We start from the raw sequence: 17,853 nt of genomic DNA, 5'->3' as shown, positions 1-17,853 counted from the left end.
CCAGTGGGCGTGTTGGAGTGGTTATCCGGCATGACTAGAAATCATGTGGGCTTTGCCTGTGTAGGTTCGAATCCTGTTGCTCATGAATTATTTTGCCCAAAAATCTTTTTTTACAAGTGGTTATCGGGCACAACTAGAAATATCGAATCTTACTGCTCAAAACTTCGATTTATTGTGTTTTTCATTCAGTGGGCGTGCCGGAGTGGTTAACGGGCATGACTAGAAATCATGTGGGCTTTGCCCGCATAGGTTCGAATCCTGCCGCTCATGACTTATTTTGTACAAAAATCTTTTTTACATTAAAAATAAAATAGTTGTTATCGGACTAGAAATCTCGAATCCTACTGCTCATAACTTCGGCTTAATCTATGTTTTAGTCAGTGGGCGTGCCAGAGTGGTTATTGGGCATGACTAGAAATCATGTGGGCTTTGCCCACGCAGGTTAGAATCCCGCTCACGACTTATTTTGCACAAAAACCTTTTTTACAAGTGGTTATGGGCACAACTAGAAATATCGAATCCTACTGCTCACAACTTCGACTTATTCTATTTTTCATTATGTGGGCGTGACAGAGTGGTTATCGGGCATAACTAGAAATCATGCGGGCTTTTTCCACGTAGGTTCGAATCCTGCGTTCATGACTTATATTGCACAAAAATCAATCTTGTCGTGCTGGAGTGTTTATCGGGTATGACTAGAAATCAATTCTCGTGCTGGAGTGTTTATCGGGTATGACTAGAAATCATGTGGGCTTTGCTCGCAGGAATCCTGTCGCTCACGACTTATTTTGCACAAAAATCTTTTTTACAAGTGGTTATCGGGCACAACTAGAAATATCGAATCCTACTGCTCACAACTTCGATTTATTGTGTTTTCCTTTCAGTGGGCGTGCCGGAGTGGTTAATGGGCATGACTAGAAATCATGTGGGCTTTGCTCGCGCAGGTTTGAATCCTATCGCTCACGAATTATTTTGCACAAAATCTTTTTTACATTAAAAATAGTGGTTGTTGGGCACGACTAGAAATCTCGAATCCTATGCTCACAACTTCGGCTAATTTTATTTTTCATTCAGTGGGAGTGCCGGAGTGGTTATCAGGCATGACTAAAAATTATTTAGGCTTTTTCCGCGTAGGTTCGAATCCTGCCGCTCACGACTTAACTTATTTTGCACAAAAATCTTTTTTACATTAAAAATAAAATAGTGGTTATGGGGAATGACTAGAAATCATGTGGGCTTCGGGCATGACTAGAAATCATGTGGGCAAGAAAATAGTGGTTATCGGGCATGAGAATAAAATAGTGGTTATCGGGCATGAGAATAAACTAGTGGTTATCGGGCATGAGAATAAAATAGTGGTTATCGAGCATGACTAGAAATCATATGGGCAATAAAATAGTGGTTATCGGGCATGACTAGAAATCATGTAGGCTTTATCCGCTCACGACTTATTTTGCACAAAATTCTTTTTTACATTAAAAATAAAATAGTGGTTATCCGGCATGACTAGAAATTATGTGGGCTTTGTCCCCTCATGACTTATTTTGCACAAAAATCTTTTTTACATTAAAAATAAAATAGTGGTTAACGGACTAGAAATTTCGAATCCTATTGCTCAATACTTCGGCTTATTCTATTTTTAATTTAGTGGGTGTGCCGGAGTGGTTATCGGACATAACTAGAAATCATGTGGGCTTTGGCCGTGCAGGTTTAAATCTTGCTGCTCACGACTTATTTTGCACAAAAACCTTTTTTACAAGTGGTTATCGGGCACAACTAGAAATATCGAATCCTACTACTCAAAATTTCGACTTATTGTGTTTTTCATTCAGTGGGCGTGCCGGAGTGATTATAGACTAGAAATCATGCGGGCTTTTCTAGGTTCGAATCTTGCGCTCATGACTTATTTTGCACAAAAATCTTTTTTACATTAACTTATTTTGCACAAAATCTTTTTTACATAAAAATAAAATAGTGGTTATTGGGCACGACTAGAAATCTCGAATCCTACTGCTCACAACTTCGACTTATTCTATTTTTCATTCAGTGGGCGTGCCGGAGTGGCTGTCGGGCATGACTAGAAATCTTGGGGGCTTTGCCCGCGCAGGTTTGACTCCTGCCGCTCACGACTTATTTTGCACCAAAACCATTTCAATCCTGCTTCATGACTTATTTTGCACAAAAATCAATCTTGAATCCTACTGCTCATAACTTCGACTTATTCTATTTCTCATTTAGAGGGCGTGCCGGAGTGGTTATCGGGCATGACTAGAGATCATGTGGGCTTTCCTCGCGCGCATGTTCGAATTCTGCCGCTCACGACTTATTTTCGTAAAGAATCTTTTTTACATTAAAAATAAAAGAGTGGTTATCGGACTAGAAATCTCGAATCCTACTGCTCACAACTTCGGCTTACTCTATTTTTTATTCAGTGGGCGTGCCGGAGTGGTTAACGGGCATGACTAGAAATCATGTGGGCTTTGCCCGCGCAGGTTCGAATCCTGCCGCTCAAGAATTATTTTGCACAAAATCTTTTTTACATTGAAAATAGTGGTTGTCCGGCGACTAAAAATCTCGAATGCTACTAATCACAACTTGGGCTTATTTTATTTTTCATTTAGTGGGCGTGCCGGAGTGTTTATCAGGCTTGAAAAAAATCATTTAGGCTTTTTCCGCGTAGGTTTGAATCCTGCCGCTCACAACTTCGGCTTATTCTATTTGCTTATTCTATTTTTCATTCATTGGGCGTGCCGGAATAGTTATCGGGCATGACTAGAAATCATGTGGGCTTTGCCCGCAGGTTGGAATCCTGCCGCTCACGACTTATTTTGCAGAAAAACCTTTTTACAAGTGGTTATCGGGCACAACTAGAAATATCGAATCCTACTACTCAAAACTTCAACTTATTGTGTGTTTCATTCAGAGGGCGTGCCGGAGTGGTTATTGGGCATGACTTGAAATCATGCGGGCTTTTCCCACATAGGTTCGAATCCTGCGTTAATGACTTACTTTGCACAAAAATCAATCTCGAATACTAGTGCTCACAAATTCGACTTATTTTATTTTTTATTCTGTGGGCGTGCCGGAGTGGTTATTGGGCATGACTAGAAATCATGTGGGCTTTGCCCGCGCAGGTTCGAATCCTGCCGCTTATGACTTTATTTTGCACAAAAATCTTTTTTACATTAAAAATAAAAGAGTGGTTATCGTACTAGAAATCTCGAATCCTACTGCTCACAACTTCGACTTATTTTATTTTTCATTCTGTGGGCGTGCCGGAGTGGTTATTGGGCATGACTAGAAATCATGTGGGCTTTTGCTCGCGCAGGTTCGAATCCTTCCGCCCATGACTTATTTTGCACAAAAATCTTTTTTACATTAAAAATAAAAGAGTGGTTATCGGACTAGCAATCTCGAATCCTAGTGCTCACAACTTCGACTTATTTTATTTTTCATTCTGTGGGCGTGCCGGAGTGGTTATTGGGCATGACTAGAAATCATGTGGGCTTTTGCTCGCGCAGGTTCGAATCCTTCCGCCCATGACTTATTTTGCACAAAAATCTTTTTTACATTAAAAATAAAAGAGTGGTTATCGGACTAGAAATCTCGAATCCTACTGCTCACAACTTCGGCTTACTCTATTTTTTATTCAGTGGGCGTGCCGGAGTGGTTAACGGGCATGACTAGAAATCATGTGGGCTTTGCCCGCGCAGGTTCGAATCCTGCCGCTCACGACTTTATTTCGTACAAAAATCTTTTTTACATTAAAAATAAAAGAGTGGTTATCGGACTAGAAATCTTGAATCCTACTGCTCACAACTTCGACTTACTCTATTTTTTATTCAGTGGGCGTGCCGGAGTGGTTAACGGGCATGACTAGAAATCATGTGGGCTTTGCCCGCGCAGGTTCGAATCCTGCCGCTCACGACTTTATTTCGTACAAAAATCTTTTTTACATTAAAAATAAAAGAGTGGTTATCGGACTAGAAATCTTGAATCCTACTGCTCACAACTTCGGCTTACTCTATTTTTTATTCAGTGGGCGTGCCGGAGTGGTTAACGGGCATGACTAGAAATCATGTGGGCTTTGCCCGCGCAGGTTCGAATCCTGCCGCTCACGACTTTATTTCGTACAAAAATCTTTTTTACATTAAAAATAAAAGAGTGGTTATCGGACTAGAAATCTTGAATCCTACTGCTCACAACTTCGGCTTACTCTATTTTTTATTCAGTGGGCGTGCCGGAGTGGTTAACGGGCATGACTAGAAATCATGTGGGCTTTGCCCGCGCAGGTTCGAATCCTGCCGCTCACGACTTTATTTCGTACAAAAATCTTTTTTACATTAAAAATAAAAGAGTGGTTATCGGACTAGAAATCTTGAATCCTACTGCTCACAACTTCGGCTTACTCTATTTTTTATTCAGTGGGCGTGCCGGAGTGGTTAACGGGCATGACTAGAAATCATGTGGGCTTTGCCCGCGCAGGTTCGAATCCTGCCGCTCACGACTTTATTTCGTACAAAAATCTTTTTTACATTAAAAATAAAAGAGTGGTTATCGGACTAGAAATCTTGAATCCTACTGCTCACAACTTCGGCTTACTCTATTTTTTATTCAGTGGGCGTGCCGGAGTGGTTAACGGGCATGACTAGAAATCATGTGGGCTTTGCCCGCGCAGGTTCGAATCCTGCCGCTCACGACTTTATTTCGTACAAAAATCTTTTTTACATTAAAAATAAAAGAGTGGTTATCGGACTAGAAATCTTGAATCCTACTGCTCACAACTTCGGCTTACTCTATTTTTTATTCAGTGGGCGTGCCGGAGTGGTTAACGGGCATGACTAGAAATCATGTGGGCTTTGCCCGCGCAGGTTCGAATCCTGCCGCTCACGACTTTATTTCGTACAAAAATCTTTTTTACATTAAAAATAAAAGAGTGGTTATCGGACTAGAAATCTTGAATCCTACTGCTCACAACTTCGGCTTACTCTATTTTTTATTCAGTGGGCGTGCCGGAGTGGTTAACGGGCATGACTAGAAATCATGTGGGCTTTGCCCGCGCAGGTTCGAATCCTGCCGCTCACGACTTTATTTCGTACAAAAATCTTTTTTACATTAAAAATAAAAGAGTGGTTATCGGACTAGAAATCTTGAATCCTACTGCTCACAACTTCGGCTTACTCTATTTTTTATTCAGTGGGCGTGCCGGAGTGGTTAACGGGCATGACTAGAAATCATGTGGGCTTTGCCCGCGCAGGTTCGAATCCTGCCGCTCACGACTTTATTTCGTACAAAAATCTTTTTTACATTAAAAATAAAAGAGTGGTTATCGGACTAGAAATCTTGAATCCTACTGCTCACAACTTCGGCTTACTCTATTTTTTATTCAGTGGGCGTGCCGGAGTGGTTAACGGGCATGACTAGAAATCATGTGGGCTTTGCCCGCGCAGGTTCGAATCCTGCCGCTCACGACTTTATTTCGTACAAAAATCTTTTTTACATTAAAAATAAAAGAGTGGTTATCGGACTAGAAATCTTGAATCCTACTGCTCACAACTTCGGCTTACTCTATTTTTTATTCAGTGGGCGTGCCGGAGTGGTTAACGGGCATGACTAGAAATCATGTGGGCTTTGCCCGCGCAGGTTCGAATCCTGCCGCTCACGACTTTATTTCGTACAAAAATCTTTTTTACATTAAAAATAAAAGAGTGGTTATCGGACTAGAAATCTTGAATCCTACTGCTCACAACTTCGGCTTACTCTATTTTTTATTCAGTGGGCGTGCCGGAGTGGTTAACGGGCATGACTAGAAATCATGTGGGCTTTGCCCGCGCAGGTTCGAATCCTGCCGCTCACGACTTTATTTCGTACAAAAATCTTTTTTACATTAAAAATAAAAGAGTGGTTATCGGACTAGAAATCTTGAATCCTACTGCTCACAACTTCGGCTTACTCTATTTTTTATTCAGTGGGCGTGCCGGAGTGGTTAACGGGCATGACTAGAAATCATGTGGGCTTTGCCCGCGCAGGTTCGAATCCTGCCGCTCACGACTTTATTTCGTACAAAAATCTTTTTTACATTAAAAATAAAAGAGTGGTTATCGGACTAGAAATCTTGAATCCTACTGCTCACAACTTCGGCTTACTCTATTTTTTATTCAGTGGGCGTGCCGGAGTGGTTAACGGGCATGACTAGAAATCATGTGGGCTTTGCCCGCGCAGGTTCGAATCCTGCCGCTCACGACTTTATTTCGTACAAAAATCTTTTTTACATTAAAAATAAAAGAGTGGTTATCGGACTAGAAATCTTGAATCCTACTGCTCACAACTTCGGCTTACTCTATTTTTTATTCAGTGGGCGTGCCGGAGTGGTTAACGGGCATGACTAGAAATCATGTGGGCTTTGCCCGCGCAGGTTCGAATCCTGCCGCTCACGACTTTATTTCGTACAAAAATCTTTTTTACATTAAAAATAAAAGAGTGGTTATCGGACTAGAAATCTTGAATCCTACTGCTCACAACTTCGGCTTACTCTATTTTTTATTCAGTGGGCGTGCCGGAGTGGTTAACGGGCATGACTAGAAATCATGTGGGCTTTGCCCGCGCAGGTTCGAATCCTGCCGCTCACGACTTTATTTCGTACAAAAATCTTTTTTACATTAAAAATAAAAGAGTGGTTATCGGACTAGAAATCTTGAATCCTACTGCTCACAACTTCGGCTTACTCTATTTTTTATTCAGTGGGCGTGCCGGAGTGGTTAACGGGCATGACTAGAAATCATGTGGGCTTTGCCCGCGCAGGTTCGAATCCTGCCGCTCACGACTTTATTTCGTACAAAAATCTTTTTTACATTAAAAATAAAAGAGTGGTTATCGGACTAGAAATCTTGAATCCTACTGCTCACAACTTCGGCTTACTCTATTTTTTATTCAGTGGGCGTGCCGGAGTGGTTAACGGGCATGACTAGAAATCATGTGGGCTTTGCCCGCGCAGGTTCGAATCCTGCCGCTCACGACTTTATTTCGTACAAAAATCTTTTTTACATTAAAAATAAAAGAGTGGTTATCGGACTAGAAATCTTGAATCCTACTGCTCACAACTTCGGCTTACTCTATTTTTTATTCAGTGGGCGTGCCGGAGTGGTTAACGGGCATGACTAGAAATCATGTGGGCTTTGCCCGCGCAGGTTCGAATCCTGCCGCTCACGACTTTATTTCGTACAAAAATCTTTTTTACATTAAAAATAAAAGAGTGGTTATCGGACTAGAAATCTTGAATCCTACTGCTCACAACTTCGGCTTACTCTATTTTTTATTCAGTGGGCGTGCCGGAGTGGTTAACGGGCATGACTAGAAATCATGTGGGCTTTGCCCGCGCAGGTTCGAATCCTGCCGCTCACGACTTTATTTCGTACAAAAATCTTTTTTACATTAAAAATAAAAGAGTGGTTATCGGACTAGAAATCTTGAATCCTACTGCTCACAACTTCGGCTTACTCTATTTTTTATTCAGTGGGCGTGCCGGAGTGGTTAACGGGCATGACTAGAAATCATGTGGGCTTTGCCCGCGCAGGTTCGAATCCTGCCGCTCACGACTTTATTTCGTACAAAAATCTTTTTTACATTAAAAATAAAAGAGTGGTTATCGGACTAGAAATCTTGAATCCTACTGCTCACAACTTCGGCTTACTCTATTTTTTATTCAGTGGGCGTGCCGGAGTGGTTAACGGGCATGACTAGAAATCATGTGGGCTTTGCCCGCGCAGGTTCGAATCCTGCCGCTCACGACTTTATTTCGTACAAAAATCTTTTTTACATTAAAAATAAAAGAGTGGTTATCGGACTAGAAATCTCGAATCCTACGGCTCAAAACTTCGACTTATTCAATTTTTCATTCTGTGGGCGTGCCGGAGGGGTTAACGGGTATGACTAGAAATCATGTGGGCTTTGCCCGCGCAGGTTCGAATCCTACTGCTCACGACTTTATTTCGTACAAAAATCTTTTTTACATTAAAAATAAAAGAGTGGTTATCGGACTAGAAATCTCGAATCCTAGTGCTCACAACTTCAACTTATTCAATTTTTCATTTAGTGGGCGTGCCGGAGTGGTTATCGGGCATGACTAGAAATCATGTGGGCTTTGCTTGCGCAGGTTCGAATCCTGCCGCCCACGACTTATTTTGCACAAAAATCTTTTTTACATTGAAAATAAAAGAGTGGTTATCGGACTAGAAATCTCGAATCCTACTGCTCACAACTGCGTCTTACTCTATTTTTTATTCAGTGGGCGTGCCGGAGTGGTTAACGGGCATGACTAGAAATCATGTGGGTTTTTGCCCGCGCAGGTTTGAATCCTGCCGCTCACGAATTATTTTGCACAAAATCTTTTTTACATTGAAAATAGTGGTTGTTCGGCGAGTAAAAATCTCGAATGCTACTGATCACAACTTGGGCTTATTTTATTTTTCATTTAGTGGGCGTGCCGGACTGGTTATCAGGCATGACAAAAATCATTTAGGCTTTTCCCGCGTAGGTTTGAATCCTGCCGCTCACAACTTCGGTTTATTTTATTTTTCATTCAGTGGGCGTGCCGGAATGGTTATTGGGCATGACTAGAAATCATGTGGGCTTTGCCCGCGCAAGTTCGAATCCTGCGGCTTACGACTTATTTTGCACAAAAATCTTTTTTACATTAAAAATAAAAGGGTGGTTATCGGACTAGAAATCTCGAATCCTACTGCTCACAACTTCGGCTTACTCTATTTTTTATTCAGTGGGCGTGCCGGAGTGGTTAACGGGCATGACTAGAAATCATGTGGGCTTTTGCCCGCGCAGGTTCGAATCCTTCCGCTCACTAATTATTTTGCACAAAATCTTTTTTACATTGAAAATAGTGGTTGTTCGGCGAGTAAAAATCTCGAATGCTACTGATCACAACTTGGGCTTATTTTATTTTTCATTTAGTGGGCGTGCCGGAGTGGTTATCAGGCTTGAAAAAAATCATTTAGGCTTTTCCCGCGTAGGTTTGAATCCTTCCGCTTACAACTTCAGCTTATTCTATTTGCTTATTTTATTTTTCATTCAGTGGGCGTGCCGGAATGGTTATCGGGCATGACTAGAAATCATGTGGGCTTTGCCCGCAGGTTGGAATCCTGCCGCTCACGACTTATTTTGCAGAAAAACCTTTTTACAAGTGGTTATCGGACACAACTAGAAATATCGAATCCTACTACTCAAAACTTCGACTTATTGTGTGTTTCATTCAGTGGGCGTGTCGGAGTGGTTATCGGGCATGACTTGAAATCATGCGGGCTTTTCCCGCATATGTTTGAATCCTGCGTTAATGACTTATTTTGCACAAAAATCAATCTCGAATCCTAGTGCTCACAACTTCGACTTATTCTATTTTTCATTCTTTGTGCGTGCCGGAGTGGTTATCGGGCATGACTAGAAATCATGTGGGTTTTTCCCGCACAGGTTCGAATCCTGCTGCACACGACTTATTTCGCACAAAAATCTATTTTACATTAAAAATAAAAGAGTGGTTATTGGACTAGAAATCTCGAATGCTCACAACTTCATCTTACTCTATTTTTTATTCAGTGGGCGTGCCGGAGTGGTTAACGGGCATGACTAGAAATCATGTGGGTTTTGCCCGCGCAGTTTCGAATCCTGCCGCTCACGAATTATTTTGCACAAAATCTTTTTTACATTGAAAATAGTGGTTGTTCGGCAATTAAAAATCTCGAATGCTACTGATCAGAACTTGGGCTTATTTTATTTTTCATTTAGTGGGCGTGCCGGAGTGGTTATCAGGCATGACAAAAATCATATAGGCTTTTCCCGCGTAGGTTTGAATCCTGCCGCTCACAACTTCGGTTTATTCTATTTTTCATTCAGTGGGCGTGCCGGAATGGTTATCGGGCATGACTAGAAATCATGTGAGCTTTGCCCGCAGGTTGGAATCCTGCCGCTCACGACTTATTTTGCAGAAAAACCTTTTTACAAGTGGTTATCGGGCACAACTAGAAATATCGAATCCTACTACTCAAAACTTCGACTTATTGTGTGTTTCATTCAGTGGGCGTGTCGGAGTGGTTATCGGGCATGACTTGAAATCATGCGGGCTTTTCCCGCATAGGTTCGAATCCTGCGTTAATGACTTATTTTGCACAAAAATCAATCTCGAATCCTAGTGCTCACAACTTCGACTTATTCTATTTTTCATTATGTGGGCATGTCGAAGTGGTTATGGGTCATGACTAGAAATCATGTGGGCTTTGCCCGCGCAGGTTCGAATCCTACTGCTCACAACTTCGGCTTACTCTATTTGCTTATTCTATTTTTCATTTAATGGGCATGCCGGAGTGGTTATCGGGCATGACTAGAAATCATGTGGGCTCTGCCCGCGCAGGTTCGAATCATGTCGCTCACGACTTTATTTCTCACAAAAATCTTTTTTACATTAAAAATAAAAGAGTGGTTATTGGACTAGAAATCTCGAATCCTACTGCTCCCAACTTCGGCTTACTCTATTTGGTTAACGGGCATGACTAAATCATGTGGGCTTTGCCCGCGCATGTTTGAATCCTACCGCTCACGAATTATTTTGCACAAAATATTTTTTTAATTAAAAATACTGGTTGTCCGCCGACTAGAAATCTCGAATCCTACTGCTCACAACTTCGGCTTATTTTATGTTTCATTTAGTGGGCGTGCCGGAGTGGTCATCAGTCATGACTAAAAATCATTTAGGCTTTTCCCGCGTAGATTCGAATCCTGCCACTCACAACTTCGGCTTATTCTATTTCGGAATGGTTATCGGGCATGACTAAAAATCATGTGGGCTTTGCTTGCAGGAATCCTGCCGCTCACGACTTATTTTGCAAAAAAACCTTTTTTACAAGTGGTTATCGGGCACAACTAGAAATATCGAATCCTACTACTTAAAACTTCGACTTATTGTGTTTTTCATTGAGTGGGCGTGCCGGAGTGGTTATCGGGCATGACTTGAAATCATGCGTGCTTTTCCTGCGTAGGTTCGAATCTTGCGTTCATTACTTATTTTTCACAAAAATCAATCTCGAATCCTAGTGCTCACAACTTCGACTTATTCTATTTTTCATTATGTGGGTGTGCCGGAGTGGTTATCGGGCATGACTAGAAATCGTGTGCACTTTGCCCACGCAGGTTTGAATCCTGCCGCTCATGACTTACTTTGCAAAAAATAGTGTTTATCGGGCAGGACTAGAAATTTCGAATCCTAGTGCTCACAACTTCGACTTATTTAGTTTTTCATTTAGTGGGTGTGTCAAAATGGTTATCAGGCATGACTAGAAATCATGTGGGCTTTGCCCGCACAGGTTTGAACCCTGCCGCTCTCGACTTTATTTCGCACAAAAATCTTTTTTACAAGTGGTTATCGGGCACAACTAAAAATATCGAATCCTACTACTCATAACTTTGATTACTACTCATAACTTTGATTTATTGTGTTTATCCTACCGTTCATAACTTTGATTTATTGTGTTTTCCATTCAGTGGGTGTGATGGAGTGGTTAACGGGCATGACTAGAAACCAAGTGGGCTTTGCCCGTGCAGGTTTGAATCCTGTCGCTCATGAATTATTTTGCACAAAATCTTTTTTACATTAAAAATAGTAGTTGTCGGGCACGACTAGAAATCACGAATTCTATTGCTCACAACTTCGGCTTATTTTGTTTTTCATTTAGTGGGCGTGCCGTAGTGGTTATCAGTCATGACTAAAAATCATTTAGGCTTTTTTGGCGTAGGTTCGAATCCTGCCGCTCATGACTTATGTTGCACAAAAATCTTTTTTACATTAAAAATAAAATAGTGGTTATCAAGCACACGACTAGAAATCTCGAATCCTATTGCTCACAAATTCGATTTATTTTATCTTTCATTCAGTGGACGTGCCAGAGTGGTTATCGGGCATGACTAAAAATCATGTGGACTTTGCCTGTGCAGGTCCGAATCCTGCCGCTCACGACTTATTTTGCACAAAAACCTGGCACAACTAGAAATATCGAATCCTAGTACTCAAAACTTCGACTTATTGTGTTCTTCATTTTGTGGGCGTGCCAGAGCGGTTATCCGGCATGACTAGAAATCATGCAGGCTTTTTCGCGTAGGTTCGAGTCCTGCATTCATGACTTATTTTGCACAAAAATCAATCTCGAATCCTACTGCTCACAACTTCGACTTATTCTATTTTTCGTTCAGTGGGTGTGCCGGAGTGGTTATCGAGTATGACTAGAAATCAAGTGGGCTTTGCCTGTGCATGTTCGAATCCTGTTTTTACATTAAAAATAAAATAGTGGTTATCGGACACGACTAGAAATCTCGAATTCTGCTCACAACTTCGATTTATTGTGCTTTCCATTGTGGGCTTTGCCTGCGCAGGTTTCGAATCCTGCCGCTCATGAATTATTTTCTACAAAATCATTTTTACATTAAAAATAGTGGTTGTCAGGCATGACTAGAAATCATTTAGGCTTTTCCGCGGTTCGAATTCTGCCGCTCACGACTTATTTTGCACAAAAATCTTTGGGCACGACTAGAAATCTCGAATCCTGCTCACAACTTCGATTTATTGTGCTTTCCATTGTGGGCTTTGCCTGCGCAGGTTTCGAATCCTGCCGCTCATGAATTATTTTCTACAAAATCATTTTTACATTAAAAATAGTGGTTGTCAGGCATGACTAGAAATCATTTAGGCTTTTCCGCGGTTCGAATTCTGCCGCTCACGACTTATTTTGCACAAAAATCTTTGGGCACGACTAGAAATCTCGAATCCTGCTCACAACTTCGNCTCAACTTCGACTTATTTTGTTTTTCATTCAGTGGGCGTGCCGGAGTGGTTATCGGGCATGACTAGAAATCATGTAGGCTTTGCCCGCGCTGGTTTGAATCGTGCTTGCTCACGACTTATTTTGCACAAAAATCTTTTTTACATTAAAAATACAATAGTGGTTATCGGGCACGACTAGAAATCTCGAATCCTATTGCTCTCAACTTCGACTTATTTTGTTTTTCATTCAGTGGGCGTGCCGGAGTGGTTATCGGGCATGACTAGAAATCATGTAGGCTTTGCCCGCGCTGGTTTGAATCGTGCTTGCTCACGACTTATTTTGCACAAAAATCTTTTTTACATTAAAAATACAATAGTGGTTATCGGGCACGACTAGAAATCTCGAATCCTATTGCTCTCAACTTCGACTTATTTTGTTTTTCATTCAGTGGGCGTGCCGGAGTGGTTATCGGGCATGACTAGAAATCATGTAGGCTTTGCCCGCGCTGGTTTGAATCGTGCTTGCTCACGACTTATTTTGCACAAAAATCTTTTTTACATTAAAAATACAATAGTGGTTATCGGGCACGACTAGAAATCTCGAATCCTATTGCTCTCAACTTCAACTTATTTTGTTTTTCATTCAGTGGGCGTGCCGGAGTGGTTATCGGGCATGACTAGAAATCATGTAGGCTTTGCCCGCGCTGGTTTGAATCGTGCTTGCTCACGACTTATTTTGCACAAAAATCTTTTTTACATTAAAAATACAATAGTGGTTATCGGGCACGACTAGAAATCTCGAATCCTATTGCTCTCAACTTCGACTTATTTTGTTTTTCATTCAGTGGGCGTGCCGGAGTGGTTATCGGGCATGACTAGAAATCATGTAGGCTTTGCCCGCGCTGGTTTGAATCGTGCTTGCTCACGACTTATTTTGCACAAAAATCTTTTTTACAATAAAATAGTGGTTATTGGGCAAATATCGAATCCTATTGCTCACAACTTTGACTTAGCCGGAGTGGTTATCGGGCATGACTAGAAATTATGTCCGGCGTGCCGGAGTGGTTATTGAGCATGAGTAGAAATCATGTCCGTAGCCGGAGTGGTTATCGGTCGTGTCGGAGTGGTTATCGGGTATGAATAGAAATCATGTGGCTTTGCCGCTCAGGTTTGAATCCTGCCGCTCAGGACTTATTTTGCACACATTATAGTGGTACGACTAGAAATCATGTGGGCTCTAACCCAAAATCTATTTTACATTAAAAATAAATTTTTTTTTTTTTTTTTTTTTTTGCTTCTCTTCATTTAGTGCACGTGTCGAAGTGGTTATCGGGCATGACTAGAAATCATGTGGGCTCTACCGGGTTCACGACTTGTTTTGCACAAAAATCTATTTTAAATCAGGTGGGCTCAACACGCGCCGGTTCTTGCACAAAAATCTATTTGACATTAAAAATAAATGTATTTTTTAATCTTTACAAACATTGTATTCTTAGTTAACGAATTTACAAGTAGCGATTTATTAAAAATGATACTCTGATACGATGTTAAAAATGAGAAACATAAGTGAGATCGATTCGGGTTCACGACTTGTTTTTGCACAAAAATCTATTTTACATTAAAAATAAATGTATTTTTTAATCTTTACAAACATTGCATTCTTAGTTAACGAATTTACAAGTAGCGATTTGTTAAGAATGATACTCTGATACCATGTTAAAAATGAGAAACATAAAACATAGGTGAGATCGAAAGTTCATTTTCGTTAATGTTAACAACTTTAAATAAAATACAAACTACAAATTAAATCTAAGAAAATAAGATAAAATATATCAAATATACTATTAACCAAATATGGAAAACAAAAAATTAACTATATAAAATATATTCCAATAGAATTATTTATTTTGTGGTTTATTCTTATATAAACTCATATGAATTTATAAGGATAATTGTTATTATTGTCTAATGGTAGACCTTCAAAAGATAATGTATGATTATAATATGACATTAATTAAGTTTAATATGAATTTAAATTTGAGATTATTATTTAGAACAAATGTTTGATCTCCCACTAAAAGGTGTGATAAATTTTGTTGGCATTTACCATAATAAAGCATCTTTTTTAGTCCAAATACGTACACTAACCCCATCAAAATCACTACAAATTCTCATACATGTATATCATGAAGTGATTGACAAATTTTAGAGATTTCAACGAACTGATGCCAAGAATTATTGCAAAAAAGGAGAATGGTCGACCACTCTCCATCCTCCACACATGTCTGTGATGTGTATGAACAAATAAAGAAATATATGAGATTCTGTTCTTCCTCCTTTGATTTGACACCATTTTCATCTCAATAGTAACCCACCACAAAAGGCCATAGTGAACATCCCAAGTGGAACCGGACTAAATTTTAGAGATTAAAAGCTTATCTCGCATATGTGCGAGACGATCGTTTGTTTCGTTTGTGATGCTTTGGACTGGTGCTCTAAATCTCTATAAGCAGAGGATGATCAAATCCACTATATCCAGTCGTAGCCCTGATACTTAATCGACTTTAGACTAGTTTTACATTACAAAATATCCTTTGAGGAGATCAATCATAAACCCGACGAATCATTCTTTTTTTTGATATACAAAATATGATCTATTGGTACGACGAGGAGACAAATTACTGTAATATCTTAAATGTAATTTGCACATTGTGGAAAACTTTTCCAAAACTGTAATATCTTCCATAAATATTTCTAAATTATTATTGGAATACAAATTCATTAAAATGTTGAACAAAAAGTCAATATGTGCCGTGACTATGATGCTTACTTAGATTTAGAGATGTTCACAAGGTTGAGTAAGAACAGGAAAGTCTTTCTCATCCTCGCCCTCACCTCTTAGTTCAATCTTTATCCTCGTGAAATTCTTTATCTATTTTTATGGGGATAGAAACAAAGATTCCGGGTAAAGAAAAAGATTAATAGGTATAAAGTAGAAGGTTAAGAAGAGGTATAAGATGTAAATTTTGTGATATATCCAACCAGGATTCCTCATCAGCATCGCACCAAATGAGGTGGATATGTGTGTGTGAGAAGAGTGGAGTGGGTGAAGGGTTTGGCATGAAAGTGGGAGCAAAAGCATAGGCATAGCATATATGTCTATGACAGAAGAGATGTTGGGGTATGCCCACTTTTTATTGTTCTTATCATGTTGGGAATTCAACCTATATAATATCTAATTACCATTATTCAACCCATGTGCCACCTTCTCTCCCATTGCTTTCAATTCCTCATCTTATTATATTTTTCTTTTTAAAATCTTGCTTATTCTCAAACTCATATCAACTTCTTTTACAAAAATGGTAAATTAATTTGAGTGATTTTTTTTCTTTTCTTTTTTTTTTTTAGAGCTTGTTGATGAGTGATTGACCAAGAATTAGAAAAGAAAGTAACTACTATTTTGTTAAGAATTAAGATGTTTTTAAAATGAAATAGAAAAAGAAAATACTTTTGAACTTTACATCTTATATAAAAAAATAAAATAAAATAAAAATTATCTAAAACTTTCAAAAATTTCAATTAACCCTAAATCTATACTACAGATATTGTCCGTTTTAGCTTGTTATGCATCACTGTCAATTTTAGGGTTTTAAAACTCGTCTGTTAGGGAGAGGTTCGTTTTAAAGCTGTGAGGCCCAAAGAGGACAATATCTGCTAGTGATAGACTTGAGCTGTTATAAATGGTATCAAAGTCAAGCATCAAGCGGTGTGCTAGTGAGGACGTTGGGACCCCCAATGGGGGTGGATTATGAAATCAAACATCGATTGGAGAGTGGAACGAAGTATTCTTTATAAAACTGCATTCCTTATAAAGATGTGAAAGTCTCTTCCCAACCGGAGAAGATCCCACCAACATATCAAACAGTAGACATTGAGACTTTAAGTTGCGTTCTTTTCCTTGCAAGGTAATGTAGAAGCATGATTAAATTATTTGCACCATATTCGATCCTATCTTGAGATGGGTAGAAGCAAAGTTTGTATCGAAATATTTTCATCAACCAATAACACTCAAACTTGAGGAGAAATTATGAATTGTAAATAGGAGGTGTTGACACAACATATGAATGTTTGAAAACGTTAATGGTTGACTCGAGAATGTGTGCTATTAAGTAGAAAACTTCTTTAAGGCAAAAAGTTTTTAGTCTAATGCAAATGCACACTATGAAACAAGTAATAAGTGGATATATTCAAAGTATCGTAGGCTCTATAATGTATTTTGTACGAGATGAGGATTGTTGAGGATGGTTGGGAGGAGGTCCCAAATTGATTAATTTAGAGAATGATCATGTATTTATAAATAAGGAACATCATTTGTATGAGACTTTTTGGAGAATCCGAAAGCAAAGCCATGAGAATTTATGCTCAAAGTGGAGAATATCATATCATTGTGGAGAGTCATGATTCTGACATGGTATCAGAGTCATGCCCTTAATTTAGTCATGTCAATAGAATTCTCAAGTGTCGAACAAAGAAATTGCTATCCTCGAAGGTTTAGTCAAAAAGTGACTCATGTGTCGAACAAATGGTGTAATTTGTTCGAGAACTTCATAAAAGGAGTCGAACCTCGATTAAGGGGAGGCTGTTCGAGGGCTCTATAGACTTCGAAGGAGGTTCTAAATCTCACATACATATTTCAATGCATGGGGCTTCAAGATAAGGGTGTTTTCCCCATGACCTCTTATAGGAATAACAAGCATTGGTTTTTGTTGGCATATCATTCTGATGCAAGGTCTAACTCATTGGGAAAAGTTTTCTCGATGAGTCTACATTGACGTTTGAACCTGACATACATTTTTCATCGAGAAATTGAGGTGGTTAGTAGACAAAAGGTAAAGTTATTCGAACCAAAATGGTATAGGGTTTAAGTATTGTCTTTCATAAAACAATCACTTCAATGATTTCTACTAAAGATAGAATATGGACAGAGAGAAGCATATAGTCAACTAAGTGAGGAAATGGTTAGGTAGAGGTATGTGAAA

At 39.6% G+C, this 17,853-nt stretch overlaps 36 non-coding genes across 36 annotated transcripts; all 36 read left to right on the top strand.

Annotated features, from left to right (window-relative positions):
* The first annotated feature begins 188 nt into the window (after positions 1–188).
* TRNAS-AGA lies at positions 189–270 on the top strand. The gene has a single exon. It is a non-coding gene; the product is annotated as a tRNA-Ser (tRNA).
* A 2,161-nt stretch (positions 271–2,431) lies between these two features.
* TRNAS-AGA lies at positions 2,432–2,513 on the top strand. The gene has a single exon. It is a non-coding gene; the product is annotated as a tRNA-Ser (tRNA).
* A 560-nt stretch (positions 2,514–3,073) lies between these two features.
* On the top strand, positions 3,074–3,155 carry TRNAS-AGA. The gene has a single exon. It is a non-coding gene; the product is annotated as a tRNA-Ser (tRNA).
* Positions 3,156–3,266: 111 nt separating this feature from the next.
* On the top strand, positions 3,267–3,349 carry TRNAS-AGA. The gene has a single exon. It is a non-coding gene; the product is annotated as a tRNA-Ser (tRNA).
* Positions 3,350–3,459: 110 nt separating this feature from the next.
* Positions 3,460–3,542, top strand: TRNAS-AGA. Its single transcript has one exon. It is a non-coding gene; the product is annotated as a tRNA-Ser (tRNA).
* Positions 3,543–3,652: 110 nt separating this feature from the next.
* Positions 3,653–3,734, top strand: TRNAS-AGA. Its single transcript has one exon. It is a non-coding gene; the product is annotated as a tRNA-Ser (tRNA).
* A 111-nt stretch (positions 3,735–3,845) lies between these two features.
* TRNAS-AGA lies at positions 3,846–3,927 on the top strand. The gene has a single exon. It is a non-coding gene; the product is annotated as a tRNA-Ser (tRNA).
* A 111-nt stretch (positions 3,928–4,038) lies between these two features.
* On the top strand, positions 4,039–4,120 carry TRNAS-AGA. Its single transcript has one exon. It is a non-coding gene; the product is annotated as a tRNA-Ser (tRNA).
* Positions 4,121–4,231: 111 nt separating this feature from the next.
* TRNAS-AGA lies at positions 4,232–4,313 on the top strand. Its single transcript has one exon. It is a non-coding gene; the product is annotated as a tRNA-Ser (tRNA).
* Positions 4,314–4,424: 111 nt separating this feature from the next.
* TRNAS-AGA lies at positions 4,425–4,506 on the top strand. The gene has a single exon. It is a non-coding gene; the product is annotated as a tRNA-Ser (tRNA).
* A 111-nt stretch (positions 4,507–4,617) lies between these two features.
* Positions 4,618–4,699, top strand: TRNAS-AGA. Its single transcript has one exon. It is a non-coding gene; the product is annotated as a tRNA-Ser (tRNA).
* A 111-nt stretch (positions 4,700–4,810) lies between these two features.
* TRNAS-AGA lies at positions 4,811–4,892 on the top strand. The gene has a single exon. It is a non-coding gene; the product is annotated as a tRNA-Ser (tRNA).
* Positions 4,893–5,003: 111 nt separating this feature from the next.
* On the top strand, positions 5,004–5,085 carry TRNAS-AGA. The gene has a single exon. It is a non-coding gene; the product is annotated as a tRNA-Ser (tRNA).
* Positions 5,086–5,196: 111 nt separating this feature from the next.
* Positions 5,197–5,278, top strand: TRNAS-AGA. Its single transcript has one exon. It is a non-coding gene; the product is annotated as a tRNA-Ser (tRNA).
* Positions 5,279–5,389: 111 nt separating this feature from the next.
* TRNAS-AGA lies at positions 5,390–5,471 on the top strand. Its single transcript has one exon. It is a non-coding gene; the product is annotated as a tRNA-Ser (tRNA).
* A 111-nt stretch (positions 5,472–5,582) lies between these two features.
* On the top strand, positions 5,583–5,664 carry TRNAS-AGA. Its single transcript has one exon. It is a non-coding gene; the product is annotated as a tRNA-Ser (tRNA).
* Positions 5,665–5,775: 111 nt separating this feature from the next.
* TRNAS-AGA lies at positions 5,776–5,857 on the top strand. Its single transcript has one exon. It is a non-coding gene; the product is annotated as a tRNA-Ser (tRNA).
* Positions 5,858–5,968: 111 nt separating this feature from the next.
* TRNAS-AGA lies at positions 5,969–6,050 on the top strand. The gene has a single exon. It is a non-coding gene; the product is annotated as a tRNA-Ser (tRNA).
* Positions 6,051–6,161: 111 nt separating this feature from the next.
* Positions 6,162–6,243, top strand: TRNAS-AGA. Its single transcript has one exon. It is a non-coding gene; the product is annotated as a tRNA-Ser (tRNA).
* A 111-nt stretch (positions 6,244–6,354) lies between these two features.
* On the top strand, positions 6,355–6,436 carry TRNAS-AGA. Its single transcript has one exon. It is a non-coding gene; the product is annotated as a tRNA-Ser (tRNA).
* Positions 6,437–6,547: 111 nt separating this feature from the next.
* Positions 6,548–6,629, top strand: TRNAS-AGA. Its single transcript has one exon. It is a non-coding gene; the product is annotated as a tRNA-Ser (tRNA).
* Positions 6,630–6,740: 111 nt separating this feature from the next.
* On the top strand, positions 6,741–6,822 carry TRNAS-AGA. Its single transcript has one exon. It is a non-coding gene; the product is annotated as a tRNA-Ser (tRNA).
* Positions 6,823–6,933: 111 nt separating this feature from the next.
* TRNAS-AGA lies at positions 6,934–7,015 on the top strand. The gene has a single exon. It is a non-coding gene; the product is annotated as a tRNA-Ser (tRNA).
* A 111-nt stretch (positions 7,016–7,126) lies between these two features.
* TRNAS-AGA lies at positions 7,127–7,208 on the top strand. The gene has a single exon. It is a non-coding gene; the product is annotated as a tRNA-Ser (tRNA).
* Positions 7,209–7,319: 111 nt separating this feature from the next.
* TRNAS-AGA lies at positions 7,320–7,401 on the top strand. The gene has a single exon. It is a non-coding gene; the product is annotated as a tRNA-Ser (tRNA).
* A 111-nt stretch (positions 7,402–7,512) lies between these two features.
* Positions 7,513–7,594, top strand: TRNAS-AGA. The gene has a single exon. It is a non-coding gene; the product is annotated as a tRNA-Ser (tRNA).
* Positions 7,595–7,705: 111 nt separating this feature from the next.
* Positions 7,706–7,787, top strand: TRNAS-AGA. The gene has a single exon. It is a non-coding gene; the product is annotated as a tRNA-Ser (tRNA).
* A 111-nt stretch (positions 7,788–7,898) lies between these two features.
* Positions 7,899–7,980, top strand: TRNAS-AGA. The gene has a single exon. It is a non-coding gene; the product is annotated as a tRNA-Ser (tRNA).
* Positions 7,981–8,091: 111 nt separating this feature from the next.
* Positions 8,092–8,173, top strand: TRNAS-AGA. Its single transcript has one exon. It is a non-coding gene; the product is annotated as a tRNA-Ser (tRNA).
* Positions 8,174–8,283: 110 nt separating this feature from the next.
* Positions 8,284–8,366, top strand: TRNAS-AGA. Its single transcript has one exon. It is a non-coding gene; the product is annotated as a tRNA-Ser (tRNA).
* Positions 8,367–8,773: 407 nt separating this feature from the next.
* TRNAS-AGA lies at positions 8,774–8,856 on the top strand. Its single transcript has one exon. It is a non-coding gene; the product is annotated as a tRNA-Ser (tRNA).
* A 228-nt stretch (positions 8,857–9,084) lies between these two features.
* TRNAS-AGA lies at positions 9,085–9,164 on the top strand. The gene has a single exon. It is a non-coding gene; the product is annotated as a tRNA-Ser (tRNA).
* Positions 9,165–9,416: 252 nt separating this feature from the next.
* Positions 9,417–9,498, top strand: TRNAS-AGA. Its single transcript has one exon. It is a non-coding gene; the product is annotated as a tRNA-Ser (tRNA).
* Positions 9,499–9,602: 104 nt separating this feature from the next.
* Positions 9,603–9,684, top strand: TRNAS-AGA. The gene has a single exon. It is a non-coding gene; the product is annotated as a tRNA-Ser (tRNA).
* A 547-nt stretch (positions 9,685–10,231) lies between these two features.
* On the top strand, positions 10,232–10,313 carry TRNAS-AGA. Its single transcript has one exon. It is a non-coding gene; the product is annotated as a tRNA-Ser (tRNA).
* A 1,617-nt stretch (positions 10,314–11,930) lies between these two features.
* TRNAF-AAA lies at positions 11,931–12,012 on the top strand. The gene has a single exon. It is a non-coding gene; the product is annotated as a tRNA-Phe (tRNA).
* The last annotated feature ends 5,841 nt before the right edge of the window (positions 12,013–17,853 follow it).

This window comes from Cucurbita pepo, unplaced genomic scaffold (genome assembly GCF_002806865.2).
Source record: "Cucurbita pepo subsp. pepo cultivar mu-cu-16 unplaced genomic scaffold, ASM280686v2 Cp4.1_scaffold000278, whole genome shotgun sequence".
Lineage (NCBI taxonomy): Eukaryota > Viridiplantae > Streptophyta > Magnoliopsida > Cucurbitales > Cucurbitaceae > Cucurbita > Cucurbita pepo.
Note: the sequence above shows the minus strand (reverse complement) of the source record. Positions and strands in the feature narration are given on the sequence as shown.